Raw genomic sequence first — 18,553 nt, forward strand, 5'->3', positions numbered from 1 at the left:
GCTGCTCCTCACAGGGTCAATGGTATTTCATTCTTCTCTGTGCAGCCTGACCTTGCAGCGTGGCGCCTGTTTTAGAAGGCATGCCTGCTCTGGAAAGGAAGGACAAGAAGAGGGCTGCAAAAGCTAAACAGATTAGTGAAATACCAGTGTTATTTTCATCAGAAAGTAATGGAAAGTCTTTGGGATAAGCCCCGTGACTTCCTGTGTATGGACAACTCCTAGCACAGTGGGTCCCTGATCTCAGTTGGCAGCTGTAGATGCTGCTGGAATAATCAAGATCCCCACTAAAAAGAGGACCTGGAAGAAGTTGAACCATTCCCCAACACCACCAGCACCAAAATGCAGCAGAAAGTACTCCAGAAACCCAGGCTTCTGCAAAGTCTCTATCCCATTTATTGTCTCTAACCAGTTATTTTCTAAACAGATAGGGAGGTTTTATCTCCCCGTTGCTCTTTCTTTATCTTTGCTGATACATCTACAGCAAAATATCCTTCTAGTCCCTTCCAGTGCTGCCCTAAGATAAAGCAGTGCCACTCACGCATCAGAACCGTTAGAGCTTGTTTCCTGTTCTATATTTCCAGAGGTGAAATGGATCAAAGGGGTAACCCTACAGAGGAAGGAAGTGGGGTTGAAGTGTGTTACTATCGGTTTAGGGTACATATATCTGCCTTTGGCTTCTCCCTATAAAGTCAGTAGGCTTGGGCCCCTATGACACAATAAACTGCGTGACACAAATAACGTCACCTTTTTGACACAGTTATCCCCCAGCATGCAGCTTGGGGATTCTATTGGGTTTTTACACTGACAAGGAGACATGAGCTGGAGTCTGGCTACCGGACATTTATACTGGATTAGTTACTGTGGCACGTGAGATGGGTTGTGGGGGACTTGTGTTTGGGGACCTGCAACTCAGAGCTCTCTGAGAAGAGGAGCAGAGGCTGAGTCCATCAATCCTACAGAAGACAGACACCATTGTCACAAACTAGAAACCCGAAGGGAACGTCTGTGAGACAGAGAAATGCTGGATGAGCCGGTCTGTCCTGAGGCCCATGCAATGCTGTGTGGGTGTGGATGGAGTGAGCTTGTGTCCTCCATTGTTTAGACTAGGGAAAAGTGCAGTTCAGTTCTGAAAAGCATCATGGGTTTTCCATGTCTGTTCTCTTTCAGAGGCTTTCCATGGAGTTGAAGGCCGGAAGGGACCATTAGAATTTAGTCTGACCTCCTATATAACACAGACCATTCAGTTTCACCCGGACACCCCTATCCTGAGCCCAATGACTTTAGTTAGAGAAACACATTTCAGTCCTCAAGAGACTAAACTGTTGTGTCCACAGACAAAGAACAGGTGAGAACAAGGTGACAGCAAAGCCTAAGGTCCTTACAATGGCAGGGAATTGTTTAGATGAGGTGCCCACAGGATCCTAGCAAGCGCACCATACTCAATGCTGCAAAGGAACCGAGCATCCCTCCCAGCCAAAGTGGCCTGGGCATATTGAACGCACTCTCTTTACAGGTTAAAAGTGTGCTTTTTTCTGTCTGCCAGCCCTGTCGACACTTTGGGATCTCCAAGTCAAGCTGGGTTCAATCCCTCTCATGCACCCCCAGGAATAATAATAAAAATTGCACGCTCAGTGGCAGCTGGGCGACGCCAGTGCCTTCTGTACACAGGGTGACACCCCCATGCAGTGGAGTGCTGGTAAGAGTCTGAGCTATATTTTCTTGCTCCAGCCACTCCAGTTGCTATATAAATCTTAATAATAGTGTGTGCCTGTGTGTTTCTTCGGAGAGTTGTGGAAAGGTTTCTATATGGTTTTATTTTGGTCAGCAATCTACCTTCCCTCCTCCTAGTGACTCGGAACAGAGGTGCTCGCCTAGCACTGAAAGAAACACATAGCACAGCAGGACCCCCCCCCCCCCAGTTCGCCGTGGGAGCGGTAACAACCCTTTCACCCCAGCACTGATGTGACATTTTGTGTCAACAGAGATCAGTTCCTCCCCTTTTGCCTCTTGGCTCTCCCCAGAGAGCAGTCATTCACCCAATAACCCACTTGCCTTGCGTGTGAGGATTATGAATCCTTTTGCAAACCCCATAACAAACCAGGAGTGTCTTGCAGCTTGCCGTGTTGAGGTGTAGTAGTCAAGTACAGTAGCCTGTGTAACAGTCGCCCATGGGGGTTAATTGCCATTCTAGCCCAGTCCAATAATTGGAGCAGTTTTTATTTGCTGCACTACAAAAAAAATGACCTCTTTCTGTGCCTATGTATTTATGTTCTGTGTGCAACTGAGCAGCACCCGTCTGTTCCCCTGATGTTTTCTAGTATATGTCCTTCTGTTCTATATATCTTAAATAGCTGCATAAATTAGGGAGATTTATGGGTACACGGAATTGGACCCTATCTTCATTTTTATCATTAAAATTGCTGTTGTTAAAATACACTTTGGGGTATAAAAATGCAATCTGTATTCTGTGAGTGTTGTGTGCATAAATACACAGACAACAGGGAAAGCATATTAGTCAGGTTGCAAAGTCTAGCACTCAGAACTTAGGAAATGCCGAAATTAAGGTTGCCTGTCAAGCTTATGGGTATGTATTGTGGTATGTTGTTTAATGACATGATCACATTCTATTTTTTCCACTAGACCTCTGTGTTATTCAGTGCACAAGAAAGACAGTACACACTGAATGAGCAGCTATGACATTATTATGTTTCTCTTCCTTGTTCAATGGATGGCACCAGGCCTTATTTACTACATTCTATTCAAAGCCTGCTCTGAAGACAATTATTAATGGCCTTGTCAAGCTGCCTGCATTGTGAGTACCAGCCTCAGGGCAGACTGTTAAGAACAAGGGTCCAAACCCCAAATTGGTTTTGATGAGTTCTATACATAGATTTCACCCACCACTTATTAAGTGTGAACTCCTCAGGTACTATAACAGCCTTAGCATGGAGTTGCAGACAGTCCCCTTGGATTTTCTGTCTTGCCACCCAGATAAACCTGCCTGTGTGATAGATGGTCCCTTACACCGAGAATCACAGCAATAGTCAGATTAATCTCAGTCCCAAAGGACCAGTCACTTATCCTAGGTCAACCACACCTTAGATCTAACATCAAAGCCCATGCTTGTAGCCAATCTTATAATAAAATATATGCAGATTTATTAATAGGTTCACCTGCTTTAACCTTATACATAACTCTTGTTTCCTTTTCCTAAGAGAGATACCCAAATGAGTTACAAAGTTCAAAAGGTAATAAAAGTTTTTATAATAAGCAAGCTCTATATGTCCTTTAGGGCTAAACAGCTGGGGACTTCTTGCTTATGTCTAGAAAACCTTGCCCTCCAGAGTCCAAGCCGCATAGAGACACAGTTACTTCTTGTGAACAGTACAGTACTTCTTCTTACTTCTTGTTATCCCCCTCCTGCCATGTGTGCTGAGCTGCAAACTCAGCTGACAGGAGGAATCCACTTGCATGACTTATCTTCATGGGGGCGGAGTGGGGAGAGCAGAGCAACAAAGTCTTTTGTCCTCTTTAAAGCTCCACAATAGTATGTCTGGTGTTGCTTGACCTTCCCTGTGGGACAGGATGTAGCACCTTTGATTGCAGATTGACACTTGGCACTATTTAATGTCTCCATCCTGACTGGTGATTTACCTAGTTACAGAGGCTTCCAATACCAATGCTCAAATATTACCTTACAATATGGGATATGGATGGTATAAGCGAGACTAATGGTGGCAGCAACTCAGAAGATTTCAATAAAATCTAAACATGTTCTGTGCCATCTCAGCTTCCTGCGCAGTATGGACCACCATAGCACTGCAGCTCCCCTGCGCAGTATGGACCACCACAGCACTGCAGCCTCCCTGTGCAGTATGGATCACCACAGCACTCCAGCTTCCCTGCGCAGTATGGACCACCACAGCACTGCAGCCTCCCTGCGCAGTATGGACCACCACAGCACTGCAGCTTCCCTGCACAGTATGGACCACCATAGCACTGCAGCTTCCCTGCGCAGTATGGACCACCATAGCACTGCAGCCTCCCTGCGCAGTATGGACCACCACAGCACTGCAGCCTCCCTGCGCAGTATGGACCACCACAGCACTCCAGCTTCCCTGCGCAGTATGGACCACCACAGCACTGCAGCTTCCCTGCGCAGTATGGACCACCATAGCGCTGCAGCCTCCCTGCGCAGTATGGACCACCACAGCGCTGCAGCTTCCCTGCGCAGTATGGACCACCACAGCACTGCAGCCTCCCTGCACAGTATGGACCACCACAGCGCTGCAGCCTCCCTGCACAGTATGGACCACCACAGCGCTGCAGCCTCCCTGCGCAGTATGGACCACCACAGCGCTGCAGCCTCCCTGCGCAGTATGGACCACCATAGCACTGCAGCCTCCCTGCGCAGTATGGACCACCACAGCACTGCAGCCTCCCTGCGCAGTATGGACCACCACAGCACTCCAGCTTCCCTGCGCAGTATGGACCACCACAGCACTGCAGCTTCCCTGCGCAGTATGGACCACCATAGCGCTGCAGCCTCCCTGCGCAGTATGGACCACCATAGCACTGCAGCTTCCCTGCGCAGTATGGACCACCATAGCACTGCAGCCTCCCTGCACAGTATGGACCACCACAGCGCTGCAGCTTCCCTGCGCAGTATGGACCACCATAGCACTGCAGCCTCCCTGCGCAGTATGGACCACCACAGCACTGCAGCCTCCCTGCGCAGTATGGACCACCACAGCACTCCAGCTTCCCTGCGCAGTATGGACCACCACAGCACTGCAGCTTCCCTGCGCAGTATGGACCACCATAGCGCTGCAGCCTCCCTGCGCAGTATGGACCACCATAGCACTGCAGCTTCCCTGCGCAGTATGGACCACCATAGCACTGCAGCCTCCCTGCACAGTATGGACCACCACAGCGCTGCAGCTTCCCTGCGCAGTATGGACCACCATAGCACTGCAGCTTCCCTGCGCAGTATGGACCACCATAGCACTGCAGCCTCCCTGCACAGTATGGACCACCACAGCGCTGCAGCTTCCCTGTGCAGTATAGACCACCATAGCGCTGCAGCTTCCCTGCGCAGTATGGACCACCATAGCGCTGCAGCCTCCCTGCGCAGTATGGACCACCATAGCGCTGCAGCCTCCCTGCGCAGTATGGACCACCACAGCGCTGCAGCTTCCCTGCGCAGTATGGCCCACCATAGCGCTGCAGCTTCCCTGCGCAGTATGGACCACCATAGCGCTGCAGCCTCCCTGCGCAGTATGGACCACCATAGCGCTGCAGCCTCCCTGTACAGTATGGACAACCACAGCACTGCAGCCTCCCTGCGCAGTATGGACCACCACAGCGCTGCAGCTTCCCCTGCAGTGAATGCTTCCTCAGTGCTGCTGGTAAACCTAATCCCATCTGGCTTTTTGTTCGCTACTCAAAGAGCCAGTGGCACTGGAAGGGCTTTGTGACTAGGGGCTTGTCTTCACGTACAGTGCTACAGCGGCACAGTGGCACCGGTGCGGCACTTTAGTGAAGATGCTGTTACACCAATGGGAGAGCTGCTCCCATCGGCGCAGTTAATCCACTTCCCCGAGAGGCCATAGCTATGTCGACAGGAGAAGCTCTCTGTCAGCATAGTGCTGTCTGCACGGGGGGTTACGGTCAGTAGAACTCTGTTGCTCAGGGGTGTGGATTTTTCACACCCCTGAGCAACATTATACCCAAGTAATTCTGTAGTGTAGACCTGGCCTAAGGAAATGCTCTGCACTTGGCCAGTATGTGACTGGAAAAGCTATAAGGGAAAATCTACCCCGAGTCCTGACTTCTCACTGAGTATGTACATTTCTTTCTCTACCCTTTGCAGGGGTGAAGAAACCTTCTGTAACCAGAATGGATCTCAGGGAAAAGTGGAGACGCCATTTGTTGCTCCTGGATTACAGCATGGCTGAGCTACAGCAAAGAGGGTGGAAGAAAAGCATCATGGAAGAGTGCTCGTAAGTAAAAGCGATTTTGCTCTTAACGTTCCCATGACCATTCGTTGCAGCTCTCACTGGAGAGATTCCTGACTGGTGCATCTAAACTGCAATCAATTGTGCATCAGTTACTTTCTAACAGGAGAAGAGGACTTGCTTACTTTGTAAAGTGCTTTGAGATCTTCTGATTAAAGGCACTGTATGACCCTCATCCCACAAGCAGCTGAGTTAAGTCAATGGGAGCTGAAACGAGTGCTCATACCTCATAGGATGAGGCCCCATAAGTGGAAAGTAGTACCAGTGCGGTTTAAGCAACAACCAGCAAGGAGGAGGACTCCCTGGGGTATAATGACCAGCTGAAAAGACCGAAAGACGTTCATTCCCTCTGGGGCACCTGGCATTGGCCACTGCTGGAAGACAGGATACTGAGCTAGATGGACCTTTGCTCTGACCCAGTACGGCCGTTCTTATGTTCCTATATCTTGGTTGCCAAAAGAGGCTTGAGATGGTCATTAACCCCTAGGAAATCCTGTGACTCCAAGTTGTTCCCCTTCCCCTTGTTTTTAGTTTATTTTTGTTAGGGATGGGGTGTCGCTCACTGTGCTGGGCCTCTCAGCTCTCCATCCATTGAAGAGCAAGGCTTATCCTGCCATCACTTGTGCTTGGTGTGCATGAATGGTATTTACATTGGCCACTGTGATGCCAAGACCCGCTTTGGGGGCATAGATGATGGAGGGGACTGTCAGTAGCAGTCATGGACTGGAAGGAATCTGCAATCGTGTTCAGACTGAAATGTTGGATTACTTCTGGAGCTGGCACTTTTAACAGAGGAGCTTATGATGTATTTTCTTGTCAGCCCTGCATGTTGCTAGTGAAAGACCCTGTGATTTGAGTACACTATTTCCTCTCCTTTAGATGGCATCATGCTGAATGTTTTGGGCTGCTAGACACATAGGAATGGCCACAATGAAACAGATCATTGGTCTGTCTGCTCTGGCATCTTGGTTCTGTCTCGTCTTGCTTCAGAGAAAGGCCCCATCGTGATTTTGTGCCACATTACACTGTTACAGGGAAGAGAATCACTTCCTGGACCTGACTGGTGATCAGCCCATGCTTAAGGCACGAGATCCCTTCTCATTTTGTGTCTCAGCAAGTGGTGTAGGTTATTAGACCCTTTGCCATTTAAGTCTCTTTCTTTCCCTGGAACTTGGCTCTCTCTAGACCTCAGGCAAGCTGGCTGAGGCTTTTTATTAGTGCTAAGGAGATTAGCTCCCATTGTTCATCCTAATGCAGACACGCAAGCTGAGCCTCCGAGGTCAGCCTAATAGCAAAGGCTGAAGCTGTTGGGCCGTGCCTGTGCTCAGAAGTCATCCCTGTGCCACCTGGATACCGAGCGGGTGGGGTGGGGCGGGGACAGGTGGTCTCCAGCATGAATCTGGGCCCAACAGCAACACACAAATCTTCAACATTCATGCATCTGTGATAATAAGAAAACTCCAATGTGTAGACATACAGCTCTGAAGCAGATGAGTCTGCTGCTCCCCAAACCATCCAATGTTTTAGTTTTGATGTGGCACTAATCTGTCTCAGTGGCTAGCCTAGCAGACTGCCTGCCATCTGCCATAGGCACAACAAGCAGAGTTAAATAAATATTAAATGTGCAATAATAGCATGTGACAACGAGCAAAAGGCGATGACTTAAAGCTATATGAGACTTGTTACGTAAACAGCATCCTGAAGTGAATATTTGTTTTTTAAAGTAAACGGATATTTGGGGCATCTGATGATCTTTCTGCCTAGCAGATGCCAGGAACAACAGCTCTGTACTGGGGTGAATTTCCTTGATGGCTCAAGGGAGCGTAAATTCCTGCCACTCTCCAGACTGGGGTTCAGAGACAGTCTCTTTCTTTGCAAACTGATAAATTCTCAGCCATCGGATTAATCTCTGCTCACTGACTGTGCGTGGGGGAGCAGCTCTAAAGTCTCAGCCAGTGAGCAAAGATTAAAGTGATAGATGGGCCAGCAGGCCTATGAGTCAGAATTATTCAAGGAAAAGCCCCATCTTCAGACCACTTGTGTTGTCATTCGAGTGGCAGAAACTTTTTAATCTTAACTGCTGTGGGAAGGGAGACCAGAGGCTCAGACTTGGAATAGACAGGCTATTTGGGAGGAGGTATGGCCTAGTGGATAGAGCGTTGGCCTGGAACTTAGGATACCTGGATTCTATTCCTAGCTCAACTGCTGGGTGATCCTGGGCAAGTCACTGCCTTGCTCTCTGCCTCAGTTTCCCCATCAGTAAACTGAGGATAATGATACTGCCCTCATTTATATAACTCCCTCAGATCTACTGATCAGAAGAGCTAGACCCATTATGAATACTATCCAGTCGTGCTATATTGCAATGCATGCTGGATACCCATCCGTGCTATGTTGTCCATCTGTGGTATCCAGTGAGGGTGGAACTCCTGTGGCCGGAATGTGTGCAGGGGCTTGCTGTGAGGGCCTGAGCTGCTGTAGCAAGTGGGCCTTGTCTAGGCTAGGATTTAGAAGGTGTTAGCTAACTCGGGTTAGCAGCCGAGTGTAAACAAGGCAGTGTGCCTTTAACATGTCAAGTGAAAGCCTGCGGGGAGTTTAGCAGCTCTCAGAAACCTGCCTGCCATTTCTGCTGCTTTGGCCGAAATGTTTATTTAAAGCCATTTCCCTGTGAGGAACAGGCCGGGGTAAGAAAAGGTGAGAGGGGAACATTAAGCTGCTCTCTGACAGAGGAGGCCAGAATAGATAAGGAAACAGGCGTTTGCAGAGAGCACCCTGTCTGTGTGTCACTCATCTCCTCTGGCCGGGCAAGGGGCTGCGGGAGTCTGTCTGTCCTCAGGCAAACAGCCAGGCGAAAAACCAGAAGGAGAACATCAATCCGGACAGGCCCCTGGGATTGCCATGAACACGTGCATGGGCACAGTGATCCCCACACTCTGCTATGGCAGGGTTTGAAATAGCAGTGACAGGGGCACTGTGTCCTTTTGAATACTCCCCCCACCCCCACCCCCATTCTCATCTTCACCAGGGGATCCGGCTCTTCCTTGCAGCTCCACCCTGCCCAGTCCTGGAGGTAGCTATCCTGCCTGGCACTCTGAGGTTCTCCTCTCTCCTGGCCAATTCCCAGCCCTCCTCCACCTCCTTTCGAGTTGTCTCCTGTGTCCTCTGCTCTTGTCCCCTTCTCCAGTAGGCCCACTCCCTTCCTGCCTCACCCTCTTCCTTTCCTCCATCTTCGCTCTTTGCCTCATGCAATGTGCCGCCCCTTCCTGCTTACCCCACTCCCTTCTCCCTCCTTTGCCCTTCCCCCATACCAGAACATTTTAGGGCCCTTCAGGCCTTCCCACCACACTTCTGCCCACTGTGCATGGTCTTGCTTATAGTGCTGCCCTGCTGCTGGTCAACCTCTCCTCTGACCAGCCATCACTGTGCCCCCCAGTGAGCCTGCAGCAGGTGGGCAGTGTGGGGAGTGGTGGGGCCTGCAGTTCTGGAGTAGCATGTGTGATGCTGACCCGTGGCGGGCACGATTTGTGAGAGTTAGTGGAGTGGTACTGGGGAGTTCAGGCCATGGGAACCTGTTTTGCCCTCCCTGGCTGGGAGGCCACCAAGTACCAACATATTGGTTGTATTGTTTTCTCTTCTTGTTGAGGAACAAGTGTGGCCTGAGCTCTGGCCTAGGCGCCAGGACCCCCCGAGTTCAAATCCAACCTCTGCTAGTGACTCTCTAGCTTTAGCCAAGGCACATAACAGCTCGTCCTCACTTTCCTCATTGGTGAGATGGGTATAACACTTCCTCGCCTAACGGATACATTGTGAGAGCTCCTTAGTTCATGTTTGTAAAGCGCCTTGAAGATATAAAGACCGGTAAATGCTAAGTATTAAGACCAAATTCCTGCAGTGCATTGGGACAATTGTGCAGTACTTTTGGGGGGTGGAGGGAAGGGATTTGAACACTGAAAGTCCTTGACATGTTTAGACTAAATAATAGAACAGTAGATGCTGTTCTAGTCAGATAAATTCAAGTCTAATCCTCTCTCAAATCTTGCTAAGTTATTTTCCCCATTAACCTGCAGCAGTGAATTCCACAGGTTAATGTTATGCTATTATTCATTATTTGTATCCCAATAATATTTAGAGGATCTGGCCAAGATCAGGGCCCCACTGTGTTAGATACTGCACAGACACTTAGCAAGAGACAGCTGCTGCCCCACAGAGCTTGTAATCTAAATGGACAGGACAGACAGAGGAGTGGGCAGGAGAAAGGGACTATTAATATTTGGGTAAAGAAATATGTCAAGATGCTGCTGTAAGGAACAATCCTGCAGGGATGCAGAGATGGAAAGAAGTTAAGTCACAGTCATAGTGCATCCCTGCAGAATTGTTCCTTAAAGCCATCATCTTGAGAAGTCTGTCCCCATGACCCAAATAAAGGGGCTTTCATAACCTTCAGGGAGAGCTATTTTCCCAATCTATTCCACTTCACTGCTAGGAAACATTCGTCATAATCAACCTACATTTTCCTCTACCTAATTCCAGCCATTGCTCCTAACTGTACCTCCTTAGCTCACTTCCTCCTTGGTGTTCTGCCCATGACCCTGAGCCATCCTTTAGCCATAACATCCTGCTTTAGCGATAATAGCCCTTTTCCACTCTTCAGCCAGCTCCATCCATCAGTGACCAGAGGCCTCATCTACATTAGTTTCCCCCCCTCTAAAATTTCCCAGTTGCTACCAGCCAGGCAGGTTCACCTGCAATAGTGATGGTTGGAAAGCTAGTATGGACAAGGCCTGGAAGGCCACAGTAGATTGAACTGCTGTTTAATTTAGGGCTTTTTTACACTACAGACATGACAGTGGCACAGTTATAACATTGCAGCTGGGCCGCTGTAGTGCCATGGTGTAGAAACGTGCTACAGCGATGGAAGGGTGTTTTCCGTCACTGCAGTTAATAATCCACCCCTTCGAGAAGCGGTAGTTAGGTCGACGGAACACTTAGGGGCTTAGGTTGGCTTAACTGCGTCTCTCGATCCCTGAGCAAAGTAGCTAGGTCGACCTAAGTTTTAGGTGTAGATCAGGCCTTAGATGCGCTCCACGCGGAGAAAGACTGGCACGTTATCAGCTCTAGCGTTTCTAGCATTGCCGTTAGCTCTGGAGCTGCTGGTGCTAGAACCGCTGGGAAAGTTTTAGGTAGAAAAGGCTAATGTAGCACCAGCCCAAGAAAATGAAGCCTTCCTTCGTCTGTCTTTCAACTTGCCAAGTGTGTCCTGATGGAATAGCATGGGACTGGCAACCATAGAAATAGACCCCTCCCCGCCCACTTCCCCAGACTAGCTCCCATCATGCAATTCAGGACTCCTACGTGTGTCTCATTCTTTCTTTTTTGGAAAGAATTTTCTCACCCCCTGGTCAAGTTTCCTGACCAATCAGAACACGCAGGTGCTGGTCTGGGACTCCAGGCTTTACCAAGCAGATTCCGGCGTGTAATTGGCAATTTTCAACTCTCAGCGTCAGATTCTCAGGGTTCTTTTTTTTTTCAAGCTAAAGAAAGAGAGAACAGGACAAAAGAATGTTGTGATTAAATTAAGCATCAAACACGGCGGCAGTGGGGCACAGAGCAGAGCATGGTGGTCCCAGGAAAAGTCTGCCTCTCGGTGGAATAATATAATTGGCATCATTCCAGGGGCTGGCATCACATGATGCTTAATCCATTGATACAGGACATAGTGATCTCATGACTAACCTCCTCCTCTGACAGAAGCCCTGCCCTCCCTCCTCCTCCCCCCTGTTTGCCCTTGGCCGCTGGGCTGCCACCTGCTCTCTCCATCCCACCACACAGCTGCCGGCTTAGAATAACAAATTAACACCCACTTTCAGAGGCCATTCCCTACTAGACATGACAAAGTAAACCCATTAACCCAAGCCACTGTGTCGCCTGGGAGGAAATGCAAGGCAGCCAGGAGGTGGGCAGACTCAATTGCTTACTGTAAAAAGGCACATGGCAGCCTGGAGCTGTTTACCTAGGTCAGCAGTGTAAAGAGACAAATGCTGAAGAGGAGAATGATATACACCCATTTCCCTTAACAAGGAGCAGGATGGGCGCAGGTCTATTGGGAACGTGTCCCTTCTACCTGAGCTAAAGCCAACCGTCTAGTTAGATCTGCTCTGGTAAGGATGTTCAGCTGGTAAAACAATAGTGCTCTCCATGGGTTACTGCACTGGATTGTGCTACTGAGCTCCCTGACGCAACACCTCAGGATCCACCCCTGGCTGGAGAGGTTGATGCTGTGAGGTCTCTGGCTGGGGACTGTCTGGCCAGACAAACTGGGAAACTTGTCGCAGAGGGAGGAAGCACCCATGTTTTCTGTGAAGCTCTTTTGGCCTCCCTTGTGCTGTTAAAAGGAAGGACAGCTTGTCTCTGGCTATCTCTACGCTACCACTTACGTCGGTGTAAGTTATGTCCCTCAGGGGTGTGAATAAGCCACCCGTGAGTGACAGTTACACTAACCTAAGCGCTGGTGTGGACAGCGCTATGAGCTTCTCCTGCCGCCATAGCTACCGCTGCTCGTTGGTGGTGGGCTAGTTAAGTGGACAGGAGAGCTCTCTCCCATCGGCTACACTAGAGAGCTTACAACGGCGCAGCTGCATCGGTACAGCTGTAAGGTCTCTGAGTGTAGCCATAACCTCTGACTAATCTGGACAAGAACTAGGGGGCTGTGAAAGAGCCAAAAGGCAGCATTTTGCCAAGGGGGAAAAAGGAAATGCCTCATCGGGCAGCTGATGGGGAAACTTCCTGCCACAGGAAATCAGCAGGTTGCAGAGTTGGGAATGCTGGAATTGCCACATCAGCTCAGACCATCTAGTCTGTCCTTTAGTGGACCCTTCTGTGCTCCAGAATTACCTGTTTCAAGAACCAACCAGTAAAGGCGCTGAGAAAACTGCTTCTCAAAACCTTTAGAAAGACACTAGGTGTTTACATGTGTGACTGCAACATAAGCAAGTACCTAGGAAGGCAGGAAAAGAAATTGCAGGGTTTGTTGTCTGTCACAAGTACTCCTTTTTCTTGTCATGCTAGAGTAACTTCTTTCCACCCTGTCATTGTAGAGCGAAGGGGCTGCTCCAGAACTAAGCTTGTGAGTGGCATCCATGGTGAGCCTGATATTTTGTCTTCCCCAGTAAAATCAACAAGCAAAGGAATATCTGCCTGAAAATTGGTAGGTGACATCTGTGGAGGAGGTAGAATGGATGCCTTCTGACTTCTAAGGAAATAGGATGGTGGTTCCTGATTTATGACACTTTAAAAACAGAGGGTTTGCCAGAATCCAAAACAGTTTCTAACTTGTTTATGTTTGCTTGTTTGTTTGTTTGAGAAAGGAAACAGCTCAAATTTTGTCTCCTGGATCCATGAAGTCAAGCTCTAGTCACAGGACAAAAAACTTCGTTATTACGACTTTCATCTTCAGTGTTATTAGCATCTTAAATATTAACATCATCAGGAGCTGGAAGTTTATCTTTGTGCCACGTCTGCCTGCAGAGACAGAGCATGGAGACAGAAACACCCCAGGTCTCTTACAGAGCCAGAGGCTGGATTCACAACCTCTAGCATTCAAATACAGTGAGTCAGGCCCCAAAATTCACAAAACTGGCTTCAAAATCATGAGATTTTAAAAAATATGAATGCAGGTTCTTATATTTGCTGTCTGGTTTCTGAGCCTTGTAGGGTTTGTGCTTTGAGCTTTTCGCAACAACCACTAGACTTAGAAACTGCCTTTTTTTAAAAAAAAAGTGAAGCTGAGATTCTCACATTATCACAGCACTCCAGGAGCAGGGGCTTTAAGAAAAAACATCAGCGTGAGAGTGAGCAATACTGTTGAGGTGAAGGAGTAGAGCGGCACGGAGGGGGAATGCATTCCCTTCCCCCACTCTGCACACATTCTGAGGACGCCCCACTTCTGCAGCCTTAGGAGCTCTGTGGAGAGATGGGGAGGAGGTCTCTAGCACTCCTCACACCAAGGGAATTGTGTGCGGCTTGCCCTCTCCTCCTGCATCCCCTGCAGGGGCCCAACAGTCTTTGGTTCTGTAAAGCATTCCCTCCTTGCTCTCCCTCCCTGCAGTCTAAGGCTTTCTCTACCGGGGCAAACCCCTGTGTGGACCCACTTCTCTCAGAGCCAAACCAATGTAATTCCTCTGGAAACTGGTATGAGCATGTTGCTTTTTAAACAGGTGCAATGCCTGTGTAGACAAAACATTGGGTCTTACTTAAGTGCCTCATCAGCATTGGACAAGCCTCACAGAAGGCTGATGAGCCTTTTCAAGATCCCATAAGAGCTTCTCCAGTGTGGTTTTCTGATGTTCCCAGGCTGTTGCTCCTACGGGAGAGTTAAGGGTTATCTAGGTGCCTCGACTGTGAATCCCGCATTTTCACAGGGACATTGTTGGGTTAAACGTTTGGTTTCTTGTTAATTTAACTTGAACTCTAGCTTCCTGGCTTTTTTTTAAATGGTTATTTTTTGCTAAATGCAGTGTTCTTGTACAGAGTCTCAGCTTTAAACCACGGGGACTCACTCTCCAGCAGAGCACAGATTGTTGTCTGGTAAAATCCCTGCACAAGTGACCAGATAATTACCCCACTGCTTACCTCCCACAATTCAAGTGGCTAAGGTGGGACAGGTCCTGTCCTGGAAGGGGTTGGGGGAGTTCTGGATGTGTGGGTTGGGTGCTGCCCCCAGGGGATGGGAAGCTCAGGGAGAGGGAGTTGCAGAGTGAGCCTGCCCCACACTCACCCTGTAGCAATGGCTTCTACAGCTTCTTTCCTATGGGGCTGGCTGGGCCAAATTTGCACGAGTGGTGCTGCAACCCTGTGTGCAAGGGGCCAGGTCACAGTGCCTGTAGCAGGGAGCTGAGCCCAGCCAGGGACAGGAGCTGCTTCAACTGGGATATATCGGGGTCACAGTAGGACAGTCCTGTGAAACTGGAGGCTCGTGGGAGGTCTGCCGCTGTCAGACTGGACACTGCACTGACCAGCCCCAGTGCCCACACAGCCGGGCAGTTCTACAACTTCAGTTCCCTAATTGTTAATTTTTCAGGTAAATAATTTTCAACAATAAAAGCAAGGGGGCACCCAGTTTGTGTGGAATGTCAGAATCTTTGGGCCTAACATTCATGATGTCCATCCCTAGGAAGGTATAGGGCACAGTATTGGGGTGCCAGAGCTCAACAGTAACCCCAGCACGTGCAGCTAACCCTCAAAGCAAACAAATGGTGGGGTCATGCCTTTTATGATGCCTGCATGACAAGGCCTGGAAGAGGTTGGTTTTTATTCCATTTTTTTCTGCTTCCTACATCAGAAATTCAGGTCTTGTCTACCCTGTTATTCCTGGAGAACTCTCTGGGTGATGGGAGAATTAGCATGATTGTGACATCAAAAGGATCAGGGAAATGAAACCCAGTGAACTGAGAGGGAAGCAATCTCTAGTCAGGCTGTTTAAAACTCTTTTTGTTTTGGTAACTCAAATGCCAAACAAATAGTTGGAAGGAAAGCGGTCTTTGCTAAAGACTAAACACCCTCTCCCCTTTCAGTTAAAGGCTGAGAAAGGTCCGAATGGAGTTCTCTGGATCAGGTTTTCCAAAGAGACCTCCAGCACAAACAAGGAAGCTGAAATGTCACCTTCTGGATATTTTTGCAGTGGGAAAAAAACCAGAAAAAGAAACTTGTGGGGTAGGGAAAAGTACCCTTCTGAGCCACTCTTCTACAGGAGCACAAAGCCAGGTCTTTGCCACCTGCAGGTCACCTGTGTGAAAACACACACTCCCTTTATAGGATGTGGATGCCACAGTGGGAGTGCAACAATTTCACAAGCGCCAGGCATTGCCCTGGGGTTTATGGCTGCTAGGATACAAAGGCCTGTAGTCATTTTTGCTAGCTTTCATTTTTACAGATGGAATCTGTAGTGAGACACTGGAGCACATTATTATTATTAAATGGTTATATTCGGGTGGCCCCTAAAGGTTCCAGCTGGGATCAGAGCCTCATTGTGCAGGGTGCTGTACAAACTAAGACAAGAGACCATTCCTGCCTGTGATGGGGTATTCGCCCCACACCAGCCCTGATAGGGTTAACGAGGGCCTGAGAGGCCAGTTAGTCCATTTGGCATCACCAGAGAGAGGGAGGGACAGGGTGAGTTGAGAGTGAAGCCTGGCTGGGGAGAGGCTGGGCCAGCAGCACTATAAAGCCAAGAGACTGAAAGCAGAAGGGGGCTTGGGGTGCAGATAAGAACATGTTGTTGATGCTGTATAGGCCTCTAATAAGAACAATTATAGATTGTGGCTGCCAAGCCTTCTAAATCAACATTTAAATAATTAGAGCCGACCCACGCCCAAACTCTGCCAATCACATATGGTACGAGGATTGCGACACTTGTGTGTGCCGCAGGTAGTGACCAGAGAAATGCCTATAAACTGAAGGATGAAATTGTTAGATTGAACCTTTTGGGCTAAGGTTAGTGGAGACAGTGGAGATCAGAATACTACACAAATATACGAGGGGATGGGGACTGAGGACCTGGATTGCTGGTTATAGGATCCCTGGGCTGGAACCTGGTGTTGGGGATGGGATGAGTTCCCCTGCCAGATACTGATATAGGGACTCAGAGCCTGGAGAGGGGCTGAATGCTGTCTGGCAACAGCATTTGGGCAATTGTCCTGTTGGCCTTTGTAACCCTGGAAGGGGTGGACTAAACCGTGACCTGGCTGGAGTGCCAAGTTACCAGAAGACAGACCATCGCACAGTGCGCAATCATCAGCATGGGGGCGCCTGACACAGCGAGAGCTACGTTCCCTGACCTAGCCACAAGGAGGCGCAGTAGCAGCGAGTGGCAGCCCGGGTACACTGCCCTGAAGGGCTGACGAGCTAAAGACACAAGGGCAGAGGACGTGGATACAGAACACTGGCAAATGAACTGGGGAGGAACTGGCCCAGCTCTGCTGCTCCCAGGGGTTGTACTGCTGGGTTTGTAATTTGAAACTGGGGCTAGAGGAAGGTGGTTGGAAAGGACAGAAGAGTAAGGGACAGTCGCCGCTGGTCTCACCTCGCTGTGGTCCTCAGGCTGGGTGAGGGTAGTCTGAAGGAGGGGTTGAGACAGGACAAGGTGGTGGCTGTTTGGATTACATCGGAGAGCATTCTCCAAGTGGGGGGAAGCACGGAGGGTGTATGGAAGGAGCTGACGGGTGGGTGGCAAAGGCTGGGAATGCTGGTGGCATTGGTGTCACAAGAGGTTACGTGCTCAGCTAGCTCGGGTGAGGCTGGGCAATAGAGGGCCTCAAAGGTAAAGACAATAAGCTTGCATTTGCTGTGGAGGTGAAGGGGGAGCCTATGGAGGGCAGCATGTCACCATGCCCTTGAGAGCTGAACAGCCTGCTCTACCACGTCATCCTCCTGGAGCTGGTCAGAGACCCGCCCCCTCACCACAGGCTGCAGCCACGTCTACTCTTCGCTTACAGGGTGCAGTCCTGCAGCACCCAGCGCGCTCTCGTGAGATGGACCTGAGATCCCCAGGAGCTGATGCAGTAAAGAGTAATTAATGATCTGTTTTGTGCACACAAAGCACTTGTCATCAGAGCACCTTATAAAGGTGGGTAAATATAACAGTAGAACTGGCAACAGAATCCAGGCTCCTGCTCTCACCACTAAGCCATGCTACCACATAGAAAGGAGAGTGCCGGTTACAGCATTGCACAAGAGAAGACCATGCTATGCATATACACAGCCGGCAGCATTTATGTTTCTTTCATGGGGCAAGTAGTGAGGCTCTTTTCCTGTGAAGAATATGAGCGAGTGTGAGGGGGCAGAGTTAAGGTTGATGGTGGAACCTTAGCTGAGTATTTCCACACATCCTGGTGTTTTGGTGTTTGAGCTACCAAACCATCTTCTGCTTTCCTGACTTACAAGCCCCGTGTTTTCTAACCTTGACTCTGAATTCCCTCCCTCGCTTCCAAATCGGCAATTTGGTTTTTGCAACTACAAAGTTTCCAGAGTGTCCGTGAGCAGCAGGGACTGATTCTGGGAATCCTCACTCCCCAGAGCAGCCCTGTGAGGTCAGGGGCATGTGGGTGGGGACTGGAAGAAAGAGGTTGCAGAAACTGGCCTTTAAGGCCTGTTTGAAAGCCCACTGAAGTCAGTGGGAGTCTTTCCACTGGACCTTGGGTCAAGCCCTTAAACGGGTACAACCCTTACTGCTACAAAGCGAGTTGCAAACCAGCACTATATAAACCTGTTGTGTCCAGCTTAGGCCCTCAAGGCGCTAACTGAAGCCTTCCAGGGTGGCTGTAGGGAGAAGAAAATTTGTACTTGAGAGTGAATTATACACGTTCCCTAAACCCTGGGCTGGATTACGGCAATCCAATGCTTAGTCACAGGCCACGCCTGACACCTGGGGATTTGCAGCAGGTTTCTGCTCCCTTTGTACTGAGTGAAACAGAGCAGGGAATCTGCCCCAAAGGTTTGAGCGTGACCCAGACCTTCCTGGGACAAGATGTTCATCCCTCAGA

At 49.3% G+C, this 18,553-nt stretch overlaps 1 long non-coding RNA gene across 1 annotated transcript; it reads left to right on the top strand.

Annotated features, from left to right (window-relative positions):
- The first annotated feature begins 1,548 nt into the window (after window positions 1-1,548).
- Window positions 1,549-13,648, top strand: LOC122462804. The gene is made up of 3 exons (XR_006285612.1): window positions 1,549-1,696; window positions 5,873-6,002; window positions 13,382-13,648. It is a non-coding gene; the product is annotated as an uncharacterized LOC122462804 (long non-coding RNA).
- The last annotated feature ends 4,905 nt before the right edge of the window (window positions 13,649-18,553 follow it).

Source organism: Chelonia mydas, chromosome 13 (genome assembly GCF_015237465.2).
Source record: "Chelonia mydas isolate rCheMyd1 chromosome 13, rCheMyd1.pri.v2, whole genome shotgun sequence".
In the NCBI taxonomy this organism is placed as follows: domain Eukaryota; kingdom Metazoa; phylum Chordata; order Testudines; family Cheloniidae; genus Chelonia; species Chelonia mydas.